We start from the raw sequence: 22,735 nt of genomic DNA, 5'->3' as shown, positions 1-22,735 counted from the left end.
CATTGATTTTACTAACTCTTCTTCTCTCGCCTCCATTATAGACCCATAGCTATCAATTCTCCTCACTTTATCACGATGTTGATCTTTCCCTCTCCATCTTCACCCTATCGCCACTGCTACCACCACCGTCACCTAAAATTTGACAATAACCAACACTCTAAATGTTCCCCAACGATTATGTGACTCCCATTCATCTTTTCTTACCTCTTAAAAAATAAGCAGCCTTACTTTAGTGGCTAAAATCTAGAAAGATGCGAAGGATTTGTGAAAATTTATGGGTTGGAGTTCATCAACTTCATCACTGCCAAAGCTTCCGACAAGTTTCATTATTTGAGTCTTCACATTAACTCGTGTTGCTGCTCTCATCTTCCTCAAATCTTTCTCTAGCATCTATGGAGCTTTTTCGAAAGGAGATTTAGAAATCCTAGCCACTCAAGATGACGGTAGAGAAGGAGTGGGAGGGTGGTGACCTAGGTGAAGGTGGGGTTAGGGTAGCTAAGGATTAGACGACAGTAGGGCGATGTTGTTGATGGTTTTGTTACCTTGCTAAGTTGATTGGTTAAGGTGAAGGGTTGGTGAAGGGTAATTTTGTCATGACTTTTTCTCATATCTCACCTAAATATGTGTGCCGAATCAAAATATGTCTACTAATTTGAAACGGAGGAAGTATTTGCTTATATTAGAAATGTTCAAATTGATTTGATCACTTTATTTGCGTTTATTTATGGTTAAATTGTTTTTATTTTGCGATTTAAGATTTTAAGAAACTTCATATTAGGTGAATTGAACATAGCCTCACTTATACTTCACATAAATTTTGCCAAACTCACCTTACTATCTTTACCTTTCTTACCCCCACCATATTTAGACCTTTCTACACTCCTTTACTCTACCTACTCTTTTTTATTACACATACACCACCCCTTTTTAACTCCATTTATCTTATTTTTGTAATTATTTCTTTCACCTACTCACATTTTTAGAAGTTTTTTTTTACCAGCGTATTTAGAGTAAAATTTTGAGTAAATGAGTGGAACTAAAAAAGGAGATAGTGTTACCATATTGATTAAATCTTGAAGAATACACTAATTTAAAACCCTTAATTTCAAATTTTAAATCATTTTAATCTTAACCTTTAAGATTTATACATTCACGGTTGTTTCCTTTTGCACTAGAAGTTAATGTGAGCCATTAATAATAAATAATAGGAAAAATGGTTTTTACTAATCCTAGCTTCGATCGATTTTCTTTAAATAATGTCTACTTTTGATAATTTTGGAATAATCCCAACTTTAAGGTGCGTTTTCTTTGGGGTTAATATTTTTTAATAAAATATTATGCCACATTTCGAATGTTAATTGGTAAAAATAATAAATACAAAAATACAAAAAAGAAAATAAAAAAAAAGCCACCCACCACCACAGCCCCTCCCCACTCCCTCTCTTGCCCCACCAAAAACCACCACCCTTCCCCCAAAACTACCTGCAACCCCACCCCCCTTATTCGGTGGTTCGACCCCACCCTACCCTAGTCGACGAACTCCCCACCCATAATTTTGTCGTCAGTGAATCTAAAGAAATCCAACCCACCCCTAATTTTGAGCACAATTTAGCGAAAATCTAGAAAACCCACACCAACCCTCCTAAAAAACACTTAAAACTCCCCAACCTTGGTTTTAGCTTCGGGGTGAACTAAGGGTTTAGTTTTTGGGGTTGAGTTTCGGGGTGGGTTGAGGGGCGGCAACTGGTTAAGGGTCGGAGGGGCGGCAGGGATAGGTTGGGGGAATGGGAAATGGCTAGGGAGGGGTGGCTGTCGGCGGTGGAGCTGGGGTGAGGGTGGTTTTAATTTTTAATTTTTTGATTCTTTTGATTTTCTTCAAGTTTTATTTATTTTTTCAATTCTTTGATTTTTCTTACTTGGTATAATAGGTTATTAACCAGTTGTTGATTGGTTGAACATTATAGAAGAAAACACACCCTAAAGTTGGGATATTTCTAGAATAATTAAAAGTTGAGATTATTAAAAGAAAATCACCAAAAGTTAAGATTATTAAAACCAATTTTTCCTAAATAATAATGATTCACTAGATACATAAGCTAATAGGAGCTAAAACCAATTATTCTGACCTCTCTCAAGCTAGATGTAAGATGAAAGAGTCTGTTTGAAATTCTTTTGATAACATGATTTGATGTTTAATTGTTCATGCACCTAAAAAAAGAAAGTACAATTTTTGCTAAGTTCCTTTCTTGATATATGATTGGCTGTACCACAGGTGTAGTTTCCACAGGGCCGTAATTAATTTTAAACCTTACTCAGTTCCTAAACAAGAGGTTCTTAATAGCCATCCTCCTTATGGGAATTAGTTGTATAAACATGGAGTGTTTTACTTCATTGAAGTTGTCCTTCTTCCATGTCAATACATCCACATTTTGTTTGCATATTTGCTACCATGAGGTTTGAAGGCCTTATATAATTGACGGGTGGGTTGGGTCAGAGTCGATTACGGGTCGGGTTAAAGAGGGTCACATATTATAAGGCCAATAGCGGATCGGGATAATGCGGGTCACATGTTAATAGCGGATCAAAAAGGGCAAGTCAGCAAACTATCAACTCAAATAAATATTGGACAAAGTCATTATTATTTGACCCTAAATTAACCCTACCCAATAAGGGCCCTGTCTATTTAAGGCCCTGCCCATTAAGAGCCCTTTAAGCTTGACCTTGACCGATTATCATTGGCTACCCTACCCAATAACTAGGTTTACTGGCCACTAGATTCACACTTGTTCCATTTGAATACATTCATATGCTGTTTACTCTTATTTTGAAAGACCTGAATTGTATATTCCTCATTTGTATACACGTGGCTATCAAGGCTGACCTAACAAGGTGGCATTAGTTTAATATCTCTGTATCCAAAAGATGTCTTTCATAGTCCTCAATGTAGGCTACGCCTGTATAAGCTTTATTATTTTGATAATTGTCAACTGATTGATTTCATTCAGTTTAGGAATTGAATATTTGTTGTTTTTGGATAGGTAATAAAAGCAATCTTAGCCATGGTTAAAACAGCTTTGCCTGGGTGTGATGATAACCCTTTTCGTCAAGCATTCAAAACTCTGTTGCTATATGAGAAGGAAGAAAAAAAGAAAGTAATGCTCTTCGTTTCTTTGCTTAACATTTGTTGTTATTTTGAAAGACCTCACATAATTGTTGATTCTGATATTAGTTATCTTGTCGTTATTGTTGATACATGTTGTCCTTGATTGTTGCGGATATTCTTTTCTAGGTAATAGAACACATTGATAAAATATCAACCATAAGGAAGTGCAGCTTTATTTCAGCTGCGTCTCACATATTTAATGCAAAGATATCGGGTACCTTCAAGAGGTTTTATTCACTCCATCGCTCCATGCCTTTGTATCAAATTATTTTGAAATCTACAAGTCCTTTTTATTACTTTATGCTATTTAACGCGATGGATTTTAATTCTGTTTACAGAAGTCAACTTAGCCAAGGATGAAAAGTGCTTCAAACACTTGAGATGATATCAAAACTTGTCTGTCGGGTAATTCTATATCAGCAATGGAATGAAGATTATTCATTTTGCATAGAATATCAATGCAAAGTGGAATTTTGCAACCCATACAATATAATGTCAGGATATGATCAAATTTGAACTTGATTTGTATAATACTCTCAATCCTTGTCACTGTAGTAAGAGGTCATATTGTATATATTTCTGTCACAAGTGCTAACCTTGTTTTTTTTTATGCAATAGCTTATGCTAAGCTTATCTTTTGGGAGAGTGTGTAGCCAATAGCACATTTTAAACTTATTGCTGCCCTCAATTCTTATTTGTTTGACCAATGCTTGCAGGAACAATCAATATCTTCTATCATTACATCTATTGCGAACCTCCTCTCTCAGGTTCTATGTTGTGAAACTTTTGGTTTATCTCTTGTGTTAATTTATTTATTAATTTTTCTTTGATAACTATCATACGCAAAGCTACAGCTAATATATCTTTGAGTAACTTATAAAGAAAAACTAATGTTAAATGGAGTTTGGTGAAGTTGTCTTAAAATTTTTTGCAGCTGTTCTTGTTCTTGTATCAGTCTGCACACTTGTGCATTATTTTTGTGGCTTATGTTGTTAACATTAGTAACCATTTCTCCTTTGTTTTTCATTCGAAATAAGGGAATTAGCAAAAACTTGACTAAAACGTTGCAGAGCTGCTAAATTTTCGTTTATTTACTTTAATTATTGGTATTCCTTGTTTCTTGGAACATAAGTGTCAACGTTAGTATTTAGGCCATCCCATCAAAAGAATGTCACTTTTCAATTTCATTGAACTTATTATGCACCAGTAAAGTTTTTATCTTAGGAATTACTTGCAAAATGTGAAAACAATTATGCATAGCAATGCTTGATGAGCTCTCCTTACATTTCCTAGCATGTTGAATAGATACAAATGAGAATTTCACCAATGTTAGGCATAACCACAAATATATTCTTTGTAATACGAGCTTTTGTTGGTCTAATGAGAGAAGAATTTAAGATCTTGTGACTTGCATTGCTTTATTGATATGTAATAACTCCGTTCTGTATTAATTGCACCAATTGGGTTGGGCACAAAGATTAAGAAATCGAAAAAGGGTAGGCCCACCATATAGGTGACCCAACCTTGTGGCCCAACTTTACTCTTGTGATTAGATGAAAAAAAGAAGAGAGAGAGGCAAATAAACTAGGGCAAGGTCTAACTTCAGGTCTGAAGTGCTTCCCATGAGAGGATTGTTACCATTAATGTGAATCTTCCATGAAGGCAATTGTTGTTATAAATAACGGAGGAAATATTATGTGTATTGACATGTAATTATGTATGAGAAAGTATTTCCAATCCTCACACTATTTGCTTATTGCTCTGATATTTTATTGTCACAGAAATACCTTCTTGAACAGCGGGCAGTAATTAGTGTTGATGGAGGGAAACTACTGAATGAAGACAATGATCTCAGATCTGTAAGCGTGTGCTATATAAGGATCAGAGGAAACATATTGCATTTTAAACAGCAAACCTCTTTATTCTTTGAAAATAGGTTTCCAATATTAATTGCTGATTGTGTTTGTCTGCCATGTTGCAGGTGCTTCAATACTTACTAGATGATGTGAATGATTTTTTATCATCACAATCTGTTCCAAGAAAAACTGTACTGGATGATATTGTGGAAAACAAAGGTTGTATTCACGTTCTTCAGGCTTTTGTGGACTATATATCTGAAAGGGAGAAGGAAAATTTTCGCTCAAGGAGACAAGATAATCTAGATTCAGTCACATTGAGTACCATTCATCAGGTTATTTCCATGTTTTAATGTTGAGAAAAGCACTCTGTTCTCTTTACATTTCACACCGCCATTGGTGACAAAAGATGCAGATAAGAAAGAAGAATTTAGTTTGCATAGTCTGCTATCACCTGCTATATGTTTTGTGATTTGGTTCCATAGTGGTATATTGTAAAAACAAGAATCTCTTACACATTATTTTATCCTTGTGTATTTTGCAGTCAAAAGGCTTGGAATGGGACATTGTGTTCATAGTCAAGGTAATTTAATATGTATATTTTGGCATAATCACCTACGGAGTGAGTGGTTGTATGTGCCTTCATTAAAAAGAATGTCTATGTTAGATTATGAGTCTAGTCAACTTCTTAGTATAGAATTTTGTCATTTGCAAAAGGTTATGCATATTATAGATTCACTTATGGTTTTGGAGCCCATCTATTAATTAAATTCTCTTTCCATTTTTTTATAAGTGCTCTGCTTTCCTAAATCAACCGTTTTTATTCAAGTGCATCACTTCCCCCCCTTCTTTTCTTCATATCTCTCTCTCCTTCGCATCACTAACCTATAAAGGTCATCAAGGGTTATCCATGTATCAGTTGATCCTTCACAAGGGTAATCCGCAATGAGGATTATTTCCTCCTTTGCTCCATACTCCACGTCTAGCATGGGTGCAACACACTAGTTGCTCGGATGCTTAATGCAGTCCTCTCTATTCAAAGAGATTCCCATGGTTTGATCGAGAAGGACGAGAACTATGACATTGAGATAGTCATGGTACAAACAACCATGTGCCTAGCCGTTTGGGACTTGTTTTGCTTCACTTAGCTTACTCCCCATGCGAAGCTAAGCGTGTAAAGTTAAACGCTTATGCTATAAGGTTCCATCGGGAAGGGTTTGTTACCGTTTATCAGCACAATTCCTTAGACATCCCCACCAAGCGCTTCAAGAATTGGTCGTAAACCCCGATTCCAACTAGGGGTGTTCAGATCGTACCCGACTTTTCGGGTACCCGAAAATGCGGGTACTCAGATCTTCGGGTAGTTGAAAAAATGGCCTATGTCCCGACCTGATATCATCAAACTAGACAATAAACATAAATCCACAAAAGATATCCTCAAACTTCAAGGGGTAAAGAAGCCAAAATGAGGTTTCAGACGAGCATACTTTGGGTAGTCGGGTAGTATTAAGGCGATAGAACCACCATGTTTCTCTCATAATAACTGAACGATAACCTTTCCAACTAGCCGAGTCAATCAAACATGAACATGGCCCCAACAACATCCGCTCTTTCATCCTAGAGGTCAATCACTTCCACAGCCTTGGTTGTTACCTTGATTACATTGATTGCCTTTGCCAACTCCCTTGTCCTCTTAACTGGCACCTCACTATCCCTGTTCACCTACATTGGAGACTCCTCGAGGCAACCACATGCATTAGAAACGTTAGTATGGGTGCTTTAGGCAGTGGATTGGACAAAATGCTCCACTCCCTTGGGGAAGGGACGTGTGAGATGAAGTTGCTACTAACATCCTATACCCTATTGCACCACTTATCAATTACTTCGACTTGTCAATCATCCATCTCGAACATCTCGTCAGCCTTAAATGGGTTCCACCACGAGGTCTAAGGGTCCTTAGGGTTGAACCCAAGTTTCCCACAGTTCTCCTTGACAAGGGACTTCAAGTGGTTAAGAGACAACCAAGGATCATTGGAGTACATCACGTCACCAGCAAGATCCCTAAGGTAAGTCATCACCCTAGCTTACAAAGGATCATCATTAAGTAAATCTTCCAACTCCTTGGTAGGCTAAGTGGTGCTTGTCCTCGAAGGAGGCATAAAAGCACTTTGCTCACTAGCATTACAAGGGCGGGGAGGCTCGTTGGCACTGCATTGCTTGATACTCCCTTAGGGATATCCCGAGTGGACATGAGCTTCCTAACAGTAGGGTTTGTAACAATCCATGACGACTTTCCTAAATGAGATGGTTGCCTCATCTTAGTGTGTAGACTTTGAGGGGATCTTTGCCTTTTCGGCACATCGGACCAAATTGTCACGGGATTTTTGTTGATTAACTTTTTTTTTCTTAGAGGTTCCCTTTATGGGCCTAGACAAAGTCTAAACCAGCCTAACAACTCTCATAGAATAAGGATCACGCACACAAGTAAGAAAGTACACAAACACAAGCACAAGTAGGAATACTTTATTAATGTATGGCACACCAATACAAAGAGTTTCTCTCTCTAAAGAGCTCCGAGAATTCTCTCTTCATTTTTCAGCAAATGAATGCCTTTGCCTATTTATAGGCACCGACTACATCATAGTCAGTTAGAATAACTACCCATTACGCCCATTACACCCATGATCTAAGTAACTGCCCACTACTTGCATGGTTATTTGCATGCATCTGGACTTGTCCACGTACCAAGGGAAGTTAGTCACGCTTAGCATGATTCCATAACCATTAGGTAATCGTCGAGTCCCACTATGCCATGCTTCTACATTTTAGAAGGCATGCATCAGCTGCCTATGTGGTGCCAAGCTACTCAATCAGCATAACTACCCAATCCCCCTTAGTGCTCCTATTTTCTAGTTACACTTAGTAAGTGTCGTAATTGCTAAATGTCGTGACATTCCTCTATCAAAATAACTACCCACGTTCTAGGCAATGTCCCACTACTTTGGTGCTCTTATTTTATAGGAACTACCTTAGTATTGGCTTAACCGTATTTCGAATTGACTTTGGTCAAGATTCCGATTAAGGTAACTGTTACTTAACCCACTAACATCATGATCTTATATTTTAGAAACCATTCTTAGTCACGTGCCACCTTAGCACATCCGTCCTTATATTTAAGGGAGAGTGGTGCAATGTGGGTGGTTACCATAACCGCCCACTATCTCCACAACTCGGCCCACCCTAGAATCAAGGCAACCATATGCTATTTCGATGCTTGAGTTAACCATCAAGGAATCCCTACTATCGTGGTCCGTTAAAGGTGTTCATGGTTCCACCATTCTATTTTGCCAAGGCTCTTATTTAGCAACTACCCCATGGCCACGTAAGTCCATGGTTCCACCATAGGGACCGTAGTCATCGTTGACTAGGTTGTGCTTGCTCCTCTATGGGGGAGCCTCCGCAGTCTCCGCTATAGTAGTGACTGTAGAGACTTCCTTACATGATCCCAAGCACATCCCTACATCAAACCACACTCCGTCGGGCTAGCATGCATCGTACTAAGCCATTGGCTAGGCTAGTCCGCCCACGTGCCCCTTAGTCGAGACCATCAAGTTGGTTTGTCATGTCGAGTGTTCACCTTAGCCATCCTTATGTGCTATAGTCCCCATAGGCCTTCCTATGTCCAAGATTATGCCCAAGACTACTAGCCATAGGGCCACCCCTTGCTTAGCGTTTGACCCTTGAGTGAGCACTCGCCCCTATGGAGCTTTATTTTGTTTTGGCCTAGTAAACCTAGTAAACACACAACTGACAATAACACAATAATGGGTTCCCGATCTATTAGGATTCTAATAAGTCCCTTCAATCAATACCAAAGGTTGTTATGGAGTTTTGCTCATCAAAACACTTTGAGGTTCTTTTAGTGCGCGCGCGCGTGCTAGCCACAAGCCAGGCCTAGTTCGCTAAGCACTTGCTAGCACCAAGATTTAAGCAAATGGGGTTATTCCTTACTATCTCACAAGCCTTAGACATGATTGTGAGTTGCTTTAGCCTCAGTTGGCTCGTTCTTCTTGAACCGAGCATACACTTGCTCGCGTAGGAAAGTGAGTCCCAAAAGCCTTGCGTGCCTATGCGGGATGGTCATTGCCCTTGCCTAGGTCCACCTAAGTGACCGTAACAAACCTTCCCCACTAAATGAGGTTGACGCCCTCGTCAAAGATTAAAAAGGTAGATCCTCACTTGATCTATGCTTCCCCAAGCACAATGCCTTCACTTAATCCGGGCTCCACCCATTTTCTCTTTAGCTTGGACTTTATTTTTCCCTTACTCGGGAATTGTCGTGCCCATCACGACTTGCCTTATTGTCATGATGTTGAGCTATCCCATAGCTTCCAATATGCACTAGGCAACATCATAGATCCTCAAAAACCCTTGTTAAATATTCCCTTATAAAGCTGGCACGAGATTCCTTGGACTTGCTTTCGTTTTATACGAAGGCAATCTCATAGGGTTGCTCCATCCTTATGGAGACTCTTGTAAGATGATTTACATCACTCCCAAAGGTTACCCCTCGGTCGGGTTAACACTTCTTTGGGCCGAAGTGATGGCATACCCTCGCCTTCCACTTGCTTGGAAGCGCTCATGTGCCTAGGGATTCACATGCAAGCCATGTCACCAAGACTTCCATTAGTTATTTGCTAACCTCAATGTTGTCGGCAACAATCTTCATTGCTCCCTAACCAACTCACAATCATTTACATTGATTATTGGTCAATAGACCCACTTATTTTTGAGTAATTTCTACCATGCTTTCTCTCTCTTGTTGGGGGCTCAGCACTTCTCATCTTTTCATGGGAATTGGTGGTACCGTGGTAGTAAGGTCTCATCTTGTCCCACCGATTGTGAACATTTTGGAGTGATTCCTGAACTTTCCCTCAAAGTTGACCACTCAAGTTATAATAATGCTCGTGGTGCCTGGGATTACTTTGTTGCTCAAAGCCCTTGTATACTATCACTCGAACAATCCATCATCTGATCTTAGCAACGTTCCCTAATTAGCACTGTAGTATTTTGTTATCGTAGTCAAGACCACTCTTTTGATATCCCAAATCACTCATACAGTGAGCATTTTTCAAGGTGATTTGCATATAATCAATGATGGTGTTGCTAGCAGCAAAACTTGTGGATCCTCCACAACTGTTTGACTTCGATAGTCATCCAAGCTTGAGCAACCAAAAACTCATCCTACCCGATCAAAATATCATCCACATGGCATACCTTTAAAGATTCTAACTCTTGTTCACTCTATTGCCTTGAGCATACAAGCTATCTTGCTTGCTTACTACGCTGGCCTCAAGCCAAGCTAGCGCATCAATGACCTATAAAGGTCATTAAGGGTTCCCATACCTTTGATCTGGGTCCTAAGTAACTTCCCTTGGTATGTGGAGAAGTCCAGATGCATCCAAATAACCATGTGGGAAATTCTTTAGATCATGGGTGTAGTGGGCTGTTATCCTAATTGAATAGGATGTAGTTAGTGCATATAAATTGGCGAAGACATTCATTTGCTGGAGCTCTAGAGAGAGAAACTCATTGTTGTATTGGTGTGCCATGAATTCATAAAGTATTCCTACTTGTACTTGTGTTTGTGTGCTTCACTTACTTCTGTGCGTGTTCCTTATTCTTCGAGTGTTGTAGACTTTGTCTAGGCGCCATCATAGGTACCTCTAAGGTCCTTAACTTAGAAAAAAAAAGTTAGTTCAAAAATATCCCATGACAGTTTGGTCCGGCATGTTGGAAAGGCAAAGATGCACTCAAAGTTTACACACTAAGATGCGGCCACTATCTCGTTTAGGAAAGCTGTCATGGACTTACAAACCCCACCGTTGGAAAGCTCACGTTCACTTGGGATATCCTTAAGGGAGTATCGAGCAATACCAATGCCAACTAGCCTCCCCGCCCTTGTGCTGCTGCTAGTGAGCAAAGTGCTTTTGTGCCTCCTGTGAGGACAAGCACCCCTCACCCTATCAAGGAGTTTGAAGATTTACTTGAAGATGATCCTTTGTATGCTAGGGGGATTACTTACCTAGGGGATCTTGCTGGTGAGGTGTTGTACTCTAGTGATCCTCGGTTATCTCTCTTAACCAACTGAAGTCCTTTGTGAAGGAGAACCATGGGAAACTTGGGTTCAAGAAACCTCGTGGTGAAACCAAGTTAAGGTTGACGAGATGTTCAAGATGGATGATTGACAAGCCAAATTAATGGAAAAGTGGTGCAATAGGGTGTAGGATGTTAGTAGCAACTTCATCTCACATGTCCCTTCCCCAGGGGTGGGAGTGGAGCATTTTGTCCAATCTGTCGCTGAAAGCACCCATACTAACGTTTCTAGGAGTCTTTAGTGTAGGTGAACAGGGATATTGAGGTGCTAGTTAAGAGGAAAGGTAGTTAGATAAGGCAGTCAATGTCATTATGATGGCGGCCTAAAAGTGATTAACCTTTCTTGCCTCCGAAGATGAAGGAGAGGATGCTGCTGGGGCCAAGTCCAATGACTTGGCTTGTTGGAAAGGCTATTGTTTCAGTTATGATGACGGAAACATGGAGGTTCCATTGCCTTAATACAACCCGACTACCCCAAAGTATGCTCGTCTCAAACCTCAGTTTGGTCTCTTTGCCCCTTGAGGTTAAACCTTTATGGATTTAAGTATAGTCTTGTTGTTGCTTATCTATGTTTTTATGTTTTGTTGGGTTTTATTTGTTGCTTATATGCAAATACGCATCATTGTAAATTATATCGTATTAATGAGAAGTTAAGCTTTTAGTTTTATTACATTGCTTGTTTTCATAGTCGTAGTGCGTTATAACTAATTCATTAGCTTAATTGACGAACTGATTTAAGTCGGATGTGTGCACGAGGGTGATCAATAGATCAAGGTGCCACTCTAATTTTTAATTCCAACCTGAAAGCTATGCAATTTTGATAATGCGGGATGTGGGCTGTAAGTTCTTAAAAGCAAAGTTTCTTGCGAACAACACTAAAATTTCGGGAATTCCAACTGAAATAGGGGATGCCCTATGAAGTTGGCAGTTGGAACTGGGCGGCCCAATTCTTAAAGCGCTTGGTGGGGATGTCGAAGGAATTGTGCTGATATAAGGCAATAAACCCTTCCCGATGGTACCCAACAGCACAAGCGTTTGACTTTACATGCTTAGCTTCGCATGGGGAGCAAGCTAAGTAAAGCAACATAAGTCTCATACGGCTGGGCACATTGTAGTTTGATACCATGACTATCCGAGTGTCATAGTTCTCGATTGAACTATGGTAACCTCTTGAGCTGGAAATTTGGTTGCTTCAAGCTTAACATTTGGTGCTAGCAAGTGTAACACTGATTTGTTTTCTTTTAAAAATTAGTAAATTAATCAAGTCAAAACCATTATGTGATAATGATAAAAGTCAAAGTGTAACACTTAATAAAACATGAACGGAATATTAATTTTTTTATTCCCAACAAACTCCACTAATAAAATGTTTTATTACATTTAAATCACCATACTAAAACTATTTCCCGGTCAAACTGATGCACAACAACAACACCACCTACAAAGCCTCAGTCCCAAGAAAAGCCAATGCACTGAATTGGAAAAAAAAGCCCGAAGGGAGTGCGAAATAAACTGATTCACTGATATTTCAAGAGACATGTACCTACAATCATCAAACCCACATAACCTGGTGCTCTCCTGAATTTGACCATGATCTCAACAACAGAATAGTGTTCAATTGAAGTCCAAGGAAGTTTTTTCATATGTTTTTGAAGTGACGAGCTATTAAATTGTAAAATCTTCAATTTTTGTGTTTTGTAAGCCTCAATATCATTAACAAGCATAAATTGACATTTCTTAGATAATGTTATTGGCTTAATGCACTGGACTATATAGAGAATTGTTTTATTATCTACTTGAGCTGGAAATTTGGCTGCTTCAAGCTTAACTATATTAACAGCCAGTTTTGCTGGATATTAAGGCTTCCGATTAATAGTTTGGCTCAACTGTTTAATTTAAAGTTTATGTTAGTTCTTTGTTCTGCAAAATGTATTATATCTTGTATTTTTCCATATAGATATGCATGCTGTTTCTTTGGAAAAGTCGGTAAATAAATCTTAATCTGCATTCCAGGCAAATGATTCGGAGATTCCACTGTTACATGAGCATAATGGTGTTGCTACGGAACATGGAAATTCTCTTGAGGTGGGCACCCTTGTACTTCAAAGTTTTTGCAATGCTTATTGCCATGAATCAGTTGAGAACTATAAAATCCTAACTTGTAAGGTTCTGCTTGATCTGCAAATTGCAGGAAGAACGGCGTCTATTGTATGTGGCTATGACTCGTGCTCGAAAAAAGCTTTTTATGTTGTATGTGACAATGGACTCAAACTGGCAGGTCATTATTTAGAAAAGTGCATTCTTTCTTTGGAGTTTCATACTCCCAGATTTTGACAACATTGAATTTAATTTCAGGTGCTTCATCCTTCTCGTTTTTTTCAAGAGATTCCAACGCATCTACTGGAGGTTCAGGTATATCAGTGTTTATTTCTGTGCTAGAGACAGATATGGAATGCTATATTAGTTCCCGCTGTTAGCTTTTAAAATATCTAGTACCTCTGGTGGCTTGTGTGTTTGAAGGATGACAATATTACCTATGCTTAGCCCTCTAATGTAAGAGTTGTAAATAATACATTAGCAATGGTCTCTAATTCCACAGTCTTTTATACTTTTCTCCCCATTTTTTATTTTTTTTTTCGTTTTTCTTTTGTTGTAATTACTACCCTGTCCATCTGATGTTTCAATTACTCAATTAGCACAGCCCTTACAAAAGTATTATTATGTGGATACCTTCATTTCACCAAATTCCCATATTATGTTGTCTGTTTTGTTAATGATTTGATGCACAGTTCAGTTGAAACAGTAACTTAAAAAATGCTGGGTAGTTTTGGCATGGGTATAAAAGGTGCAAACTCATGTGATACACTGATATCCCTACCTTTTAAAAAGTATGAGGTAACTCTTATGAATAGTGCTTAGACAATAATATCCTTTAAAGTGTTTATTTATTTAATTGCCCCCATTAATGTTAATTAGCTACTTTTTAAACTCTTACGTATAGTGTGTGAACATTTATACCCTTATATCCCTAAAAATATTTGTTTACATATTTTCCCTCATTAATACTTCTAACAACTAAATTTGTGATGTAAAATTAAACCGAAAGACCTTTCCGAATATTACTAGCTATGGCTTGCGCATCGCGCGCGTTACCCACCCTAGTATTTTAAATGTTTTTAAACAGTCAAATTAGTCATTTTTATGAGATAGCAGGAGAGGGAGTCTATGTTATATAATTGTTTTTCGCTTCTTGATATGATTTTGTAATATATGATATGATGGAAAGTAGAATCAGGAACAGCTTTTCTGCTAAGCTGCAGGAGTTCTTAGTAGTGCCAGCCCTTAAGAATAAATTGAGATACCAAGCTATCAATCGGGAGGCTTGAAATACTAAATTTGCTTGTCCAGTCTCACGGTGTGATGATGTGATGTTATCTATGAAAGTGGCTTTTGTTTGTAAGGGAGTCAACTTTGTGGCTTTTTCTTGTGCAGCAGATTTACCTTAAAAATTGTATAACTGGTATCATGGTGCTTTCTTGTATAAAATCTATAAACTGTGTGTCTTTTCCTCTGTGAGCATAGTTATTTGCTGTCCACCTATAGGATTTGGATGCCGCCTAGGAATTTTATTTATTTATTTTTGTAGTCATCAGCATGGGCATCACAAAGGGAAGGGCTTACCACTTCTGTTGGATCACCCTAAGATGATCATTTCATGGATATTGAGAACTAATCAAATCAGATGGTTCTTTTTTTCAATCTTTCTGACTTGCTCCTATGGAACCAAGACCGAAAAGATTGAAAAAATAAGTCATTCGCAACCACTGATGAAGGATTCCTCGCAAAGTTAAGGATTAGTAATCCATTTTAGAAGTCAAACAGATTCGGTCTTATACATACGCTACGTAGGTAATCAAAAAAGAAAGAACTCATCTTCTTTTTTTTTTATCACTTAGGAGCCGAAGGGTCTGTGTTCAATAATTAAACTCTGCTACCTGTAGGAAAGCTTCCTTTTAATTTGTCCAAAATGTAGTGTTAAGTGTTAAAGGTCCATACCCATTTTTGAGTATCAAATATTAATAATCTGACATGGGTAATTAAGGTGAAAGGAAGTGTCAGAGTAACTTGGCACACATCCATGGCTGCATGCCATGTGAACTAGAATAAACCAAGAACGTAAAGTATAATTTATTCTAATTTATTAATCAGCTCGACAATGTGACAGCTCTTGGAAAAAAGAATAAGAAACAGTCAATAGCTGGTAACAAAGGCAAATTGTAATCACTAACAGGAACACAGTATGTATCTCGGTTTATGTTCAAGCTTCTTTAAACTTACTATACTATTGCCGTGTTTCCAGTAACTTTTGCTTTATTGGAGATACAAAACTCAGAAGCTGCATGCAATGTTTCTGTTTTTGCAGGCAGACTTGAATTTATCTGTAAATAAAGAACTATCTGTCAAAATCGAGTCTGAAGCTATGGAGCCATGGGAAGCTGTAATAGGAAATGATTCTCCTAGCGGCAAGATAGACAAAGCATCGGAAGATTTAAGAAATATAGAAGCCTCAGAAGATTTGATAAATATAGAAGCATTAAGTGGAAACAGTTTCTTGAAAAAGTAATTTCCCAATGGCACTTTTATGTCCCTTTTTCTATATCAGACGGTCTGTTATGACGATTCATGTTAGCTGACCCCAAATCATTTTGGGACTAAGGCTTTGTTATTGTTGTTGTGGTAATTGTTCATTTTATAATGGTGCATTTGATGTCTTAGGTTTTATTATTATTATTATTATTGAATTTATCTTTGTAATCTATTCTAATATTACTTGTTTACAGGTTCAATGTTGAAGACCGAGCACTGGTTTCACGAATATTTCATCAATGGGCCAAGAAAAAGGCTTTTCAAGATCCTAAGAGGCTACTTGACAAGGTAATGTTTTGAAACAAAGAATATTACTTTTTGGTCACTAGATATGACATCGACTAATTATAGCTCATCAAGGATAACAATCCTTGATACTTTGACAGTACACTAGGATGATTCAAGGTCCAAATTATAAATTGGAACTAACTTGTGGGCTGTTTTCAAACATCAGTGTGCAATGAAAGGATCTGTTATTGCTGTTGCGTTTTTAGTTTGTTTAGGTGTTTTTACCTCTATTTTCCCATTTATCATTACCCATTTATTGAAAATGTTTCCTTCCCAACTTTGCATAAATGCTGGGATTTTGTTTAGGGTTTGTTGTTGTCATAGGATATGCAATTTGTTGAGCTAAAAATACTTTAAAAAACAGCAACACTGGAAAATGGAAAATGTATGCATCCTTGTCAGCATCGATTTTGATTAAAAATGCGATATGTAATTTCATACTGTCTTTGCTATAGTGGTTTGGTTTTGGAAATCACTATGGAATAAATTGTTTAGCTTGCCTAGTAAGATGCATTATATATGTGGATTCGGAATAAGTTCTCCAGTGTGCACATGACATGCCATGTCGACTTTTGGGATACAACCTTGCAAATTCATCAACCTGTTATATTCAATATATTTATTGGTTTTATATGAGATACCAATTTATAGAATAGCATTGATAAACTTTGTAAAATGAACATCCACATTTTTTTTTTGTTGATGAATAATTTTGATGATAAAATAATTACATTTGCACCTTGAAGATATTTGTAGGTTGGAAAAGATAGGCTAATACTAGGGAAGTTTCATCCAACACAATATATAAGCCTTTAATTTTGTACTTTGTACTCCTATACTTCAAGTTTCTTGTAAATTTTTTTTTTTTTTTTTTTTTTTTTGACTAGATTGTGTTGTTTTTATATACGCAGTGATTTTTGTAAATAACCTAGATCTTGAAAGTTATGTATGCCCTTAGTCTCCAAATAAAAGTCCCATTTCACCCAAAAAACCATTGTCTCTTAATGTCCCATTTCATCTTTTTATTTATTTATTTTTCTTTTGTTTTCTTTTTTGACCAACCAAATCCCACTATCTTCTTTTTTATCTATACACTCTTAATCAATCAAACACCATTATCTTCCTTTCATCTTCACTAAACCCCACTATCTTATTTTATTTAGTCACTTTCCTAAAAAACTTGTGTTACAGACAAACGAGGCTTTTATTTGGGGACAACGTATTACATTTAATTTTTCTTCATTGAAAGTTGATATGCTAGCCTTAATGTTTATTGACTTAAGGTTTTTCATTGCTTGTAGGTGAACTTTGTTATCAATGAACGTTTGAATATCAAGAAAGGGAATAACAAGGTATGCTGATCATATAATCTTCTCATTCATGTAACCATCCTAAGATTGCCTTACTTTTCTTTCCCTTCAATTAAATTTCTATTCTAGCATTGTGGAGTGGCTTTTTTGTTTGTATCTAGTTATGGCTGTTTAGAATTGGAGAATTAGGAAGCACCTATCATTGGGTAGTGAAGTTTAATTGCATCCAAGATGGAAAATGGGATTTCACTTTACTGAAGATAGAAATATATGCCAGTGTTTGGTTGTAATGTGTATAAACTAATGGAAAATTTGCCTTTTGCTACTACTAAAATGCACCACTTTGATTTTTGCTACCTATCTAAAATTTTGTTTTATTTTACTACCACCCAAAACTTAAAAAAACTAGGTTTTTATACCACTTAACAGTTCCGTTACTATTTTGCGTTTGTGGGGTCCCACTTATTCCTCCTTTCTGCTGTCACCTTAACCTCCATCCCACATATTTATTAACCTTCTCCACACCTTCACCCACACAAATCCACTAATAACTCTCTTGCTCCCTGCGCACAGCCACCCCACAAACCTACAGCAGCATCACGTTGTAGCTCCCCCAACCAACTCTACCTCGCACCACCTATTCAAACCAAGCAGCAGCCTAGCCACTGCAATCAGTGGTGCTGCCCTTATTCCAACCCCACAACTCCTGCTCCTCCCGCACATCCTAAAAACAACACCACCCACATTGACCACGATCACCATCGCACCACATCTTATCGTTCAATCTCATTGCCGCCGGCAGCCATTAAACACCAACAATAATCGCCGAACCTCCAACACCAAGGAGCCAGCAAGCCTTCATTTACAACTCAAAAATCCATTGGGATTTGAAGCAGATGCTTCTTGTAATCAAGCGATCGCTCCACTATCATCGAATTATTTCAATTCGAGGTTGCAATTCCTTTAATTAATCTAATGGTTGAGATTACTTGGTGCTTGGTGAGGATGTTGCCCATTGATGGTAATGATTGGTGTTGATGATTGCGTGGTGGGGGTTGCCGGGGAGTGGGTGGTGTCGCCGGAGAATGGGTGGGAATTTGGGATGCTGTGAGGAGGTTCGTGGAAAGAGAAGAAGAAGAAAATGGAAGGAGATAAATGAGTGGGCCCCACAAATGGAAATAGTAACAGAATTGTTAAGTGGTAGCAAAACCTATATTTTTAGGTTTTGGTTGGTAGTAAATTAAAATAGAATTTTACTCCCTCCATTTTTAAATACTTGCTCCATTTCTCCATGCACGGATATTTAGGAGAAATTTGAGAAAATAATAAAATATGGAGGTAGTGGGGTTAGTTAAAGGTAAATTTGAGAAGAGGGAATCTAAAGGTAATAAAATATAATTATATTGGGTCCCACTAGTTGAGAGAAATGAATTAAATACTATAAAAACTTGTCAAATAAGGAAATAGAGCAGGTATTTAAAAACGGCCGAAAATAGAAAGTGGAGCAATTATTTATAAACGGAAGGAGCAGATGGTTAGCAAAAATCAAAGTGGTGCATTTTATTGGTAGCAAAAGTCAAATTTTCCTAAACTAATTATGAGGAATAAATTTCAGTGGCCAACATCTGCTTGTATTATCTTAAGTTTAGTATTCAATTAGGATGTCTTAGCTTTAATTTCTCGTGTGATTGGCCATAAGGGCTCCTATAATAATATTTAGGAAAGACACCCACTAGCTTGTGCCAAACAAAATATTTGTTGTGTTTAGATAGCCATTTTTTGATTTTTTTTTTTTTAAAATCTTTGTACAGGATTTGTGCTATGACTCATCATTACTCTTCATTGAATAGTTATTGCATTAGTATTCTATTAATCTACGCACAGTCATTAGCATAGTTGAAAATTTTTTTGACCCATTAGCAGATGACAATTGAATTTTGATGCAGCTTATGTATGTTGAGTGTTAGTGTACGTGGGTGTGCATGGTCATATTACGGCCTCAATTTACTGATTTATTCTTATATATTTAAGTATCCTCTAATTCTCTATCCACAATTTCTTGTTTCTTCTTGTGCTATTTATCTTCTCAAAATTCTTGATCAATAGAAAAAAAGTTATATATCCCTGTGTGCATTACTTGCCTGGTTTCTTATCCTGAAGAATTTCTGCATTTCCTAGCTCTTTATTTCCATATGACAACTGCATGCCTTACTTGAATTACATGGGTGTTTGACTATGAATTGATCCACTATTGTTGGCCTTGGGGATCTGACTTTAAGTTTATCACGTTTTGCAGGATATTTTGGTTGCATTGAAGTCGTTCCTGAAATGTGAAGAAGCATTTCAATTTGCTAACTATGTAAGCTCCTTTGTTTCTTTGTAGCTGGGTGGGGCTTCTGGGGGTGTAAGAGGAGAGCTAAGCTGTTTTTATTTATAAAAGATCCATTCTTTGTTACTTTGTTTTCTTTACGCCTTTTTTTCTCTCTACAATGTTTGATACTAGGTTATAAAGTGGGAGCAGATACCATCTGAGAAACGTGTGCATTTGACAAGGGAAAGACAGGTAGAGCTTTCTTGTTGTACCTTTTATATGAGAGAACCTTTTCTGCATTTTGATTTAATTAACTGTAGCAATCTTTTGATGCTTTATGATGTGAACAAGGTTCCGTTATTGTGATAAATTGATCTAAACTGTAGATCACTACTAACCTAGATACAGAATGACAGTGACTTTAGCAGATTGAACAGTTCACAAAGGAAGATTTTAACCTAGATATTGTTTTTTGTATCCATCAATTTCATAATGTTTAGAATTATACTAATTTTGGACTTTTAGAAGAAACTCTGTTAGAAGAAGATTCATTTTGTTCTCGCATTGCCTTTCTACAATACATAATGCTTCATTTTGGGAATTCTAAGTCAAAGGGATTGACACTTAAGGAATGTTTTGCAATGAAATTAGGTGAATTGACTAATCAATTATGTGATCCATAAGCTCTATTCTCTTTTAAATCTTTCTGAATATCATATTTCTTGTAGCTTGCTGAATCCTAATTTTATTGATGTCTAGCTTGAGTTCAAAAAATTTGTTTTTTTGGCATGTTTGGCAAAAACTTATTGCAAAAAGGACCTGAACCAATGTTCTTTGTTCTTAATGGTTTCGTGTGTAGATCTTACTATTCTTAAGTATGTTGGTTTAGATGTGTTGGTGGTTAAGAGGAAAATCGTAGCTAGTATGCATGGGGTCGCTTGGTGTTTAGATGGCAATATAAATAAACTCTTTTGAACTCTGAGTATTAGTCGATGTAGGGTTCCTCAGGGTCTCCTTCACACACCAACTTTTCACTGGATGAAGTATATAAGACAGATAGAACAGGTTGGATAAATAGGACCTGAGCCAGATCGCTTTTCTTGCAGTAGTAGTGAAATTTCAATTATTAATTTTCTTATCACTTTGCTTTATATCTCCTTTGTCTGCTGTCTGCCGACTTGCTGGAGAGAGAGAGAGAGAGGGGAGGGGGGGGGGGGGGGGGAATTCATAGCCTCATAGGCAGTGCAAAGCCTGTGTAATTTTTTCTTGCAGTTGCTTCTTCAGTTTTAAAGCTATCGTCTAATTTTGTTTTAGACTTAGCACTGAGAGGAATAGAGGATTACCTGCTCCCCTTGCTTCACTAGCTCTTGATCTTTTGTGTCATCTTGTTTGGATATCTGAATCCCAGTGAGATATCTGGTTCTCTTGGGTTTGGTTGTATTAATTGTGCTTAGTTCTGCATCTTTTATTTTATAATTCCATCCTTTTCATTGATTTGTCCATTATTTAAACAGGAACATTTCCAGAAACAGCGGATGGAGACTGCAATGGGTTCATCATCCCCAACTTCTAAGCAGGTAAAAAATTATTGTGTTGACGCATAAGTTAGCTGTATAATGACATATACACCTCTTAATATATTTAGAACTTGCCTCCCACATTTTTACTAGGGGCTGAAGTGTGAGCCAAATAACATCTCTACTATAGTTGGATAGAAATATAGCTTTTATTTGTCATGTGAAGTGATGGGTATCATAGTAAAGATGTATTCTGCTCTTTTGGTCCTCCACCTTCTGATTGTTTTCTCAGTAGTCAGTAGCATACTTGATGCAATTCCAGCTTTAAAGTCGACATATATTGTTATATAAATGTTGGATATGTAATTACGGTGCCAAGGGTAGTGCTTCTACTTTGGCAAGGAACACGTGCTAAGCTTTGCCTAAGGCTGGAGACATGCCTTTCAGTAATTGATTGATTTTATTTGTCATGCAAGTATTTAAGCTGCTGTGAATACATGATACCGTAAACGCTATTTTAAGGGAGACAAACGACATGGCTCACTTACCTTCTTGTACTAGAAGTAATATGTAATCTGCGAGTGCATCTTTGTTGATCCTAAACACTATTCTTGTACTTGTACATTGTTTACTATGTCTCTATATTCTTTCTAATTTTAGATTTGTTAAATTATCTGTTTTCTTTGATTCTAAAATATTAATCATTTACTATAAACATGTACCAGATTGGTTATCTGCGTAGCTTGGGCTGCACAATCGTCCCTGAATCAAAGCTGCATGCTTCTCGGTTAATAGAACAATACAAAACTCTTTAGGGACTATGAAAATTCACTCACTTATTTATTTACAGGTAAAAGTCCTAATCTTTGCAGCATTTACGTTGATTTTTTTTTTTTTTAAATTAAATTGTTTTCTTTTAGTGCTAGGAAGTTTAGCAAGAATTTTTTGTAATCTTTGATAACATATTTTTGTTGTGAATTTGTATGGATAGCCAATTCATTCATGCCTGTTTCTTGAATGTATCTTTTTGACTGGAAACTTTTCTGAAAATAAATTTTGATGTTAGCTGAAACTCTAATATGTATAGGGTCAAAATATACTAGAGTAGTATTCAAACTCTATGTACTTTAGCAAACTCCATAATTATGTGGTATTAACATTAAGTATGATTTATCTATCTCCTGGCATCTGATTAACTATCACGTCGAGCTCATAAAAGGAGTTTCTTGCTACTGAGATGTTGAACTTCCTGTAATTTGAAGTCATAGTATCCTGCATCAAGGTTACTTGTGACTATGAGGCTATAATTCTGTTCAGAGCTTTCTCATTCTCCTTTGTAGAACTTCTTAGTCTCTAGTATTGTGAGACATTTAATGACTAGTAAAACCTAGTTGGTATTAAAATATGTGTATTGGCTCCAAACAAAGTTCAATTGTATTGGGACTATAATTTTTTTATAGTACCCATGTCAGTGAATCTATGATCTT

At 37.2% G+C, this 22,735-nt stretch overlaps 1 pseudogene across 1 annotated transcript in view; it reads left to right on the top strand.

Annotated features, from left to right (window-relative positions):
- LOC145566523 (ATP-dependent DNA helicase SRS2-like protein At4g25120) overlaps positions 1–22,308 on the top strand; it is a 33,426-nt pseudogene extending 11,118 nt beyond the window's left edge. Inside the window, exons 13-29 of the transcript XR_014095439.1 lie at positions 3,039–3,152; positions 3,290–3,390; positions 3,502–3,568; positions 3,880–3,930; positions 4,945–5,022; positions 5,145–5,354; positions 5,564–5,602; positions 13,189–13,260; positions 13,367–13,453; positions 13,531–13,587; positions 15,599–15,795; positions 16,017–16,110; positions 17,412–17,462; positions 19,717–19,779; positions 19,924–19,983; positions 21,246–21,308; positions 21,974–22,308. The product of XR_014095439.1 is annotated as an ATP-dependent DNA helicase SRS2-like protein At4g25120 (transcript). The remainder of the gene's footprint in view (positions 1–3,038; positions 3,153–3,289; positions 3,391–3,501; positions 3,569–3,879; positions 3,931–4,944; positions 5,023–5,144; positions 5,355–5,563; positions 5,603–13,188; positions 13,261–13,366; positions 13,454–13,530; positions 13,588–15,598; positions 15,796–16,016; positions 16,111–17,411; positions 17,463–19,716; positions 19,780–19,923; positions 19,984–21,245; positions 21,309–21,973) is intronic.
- The last annotated feature ends 427 nt before the right edge of the window (positions 22,309–22,735 follow it).

This window comes from Chenopodium album, chromosome 11 (genome assembly GCF_948465745.1).
Source record: "Chenopodium album chromosome 11, dcCheAlbu1.1, whole genome shotgun sequence".
In the NCBI taxonomy this organism is placed as follows: domain Eukaryota; kingdom Viridiplantae; phylum Streptophyta; class Magnoliopsida; order Caryophyllales; family Amaranthaceae; genus Chenopodium; species Chenopodium album.
This window is presented reverse-complemented; position numbering and strand designations above follow the sequence as displayed.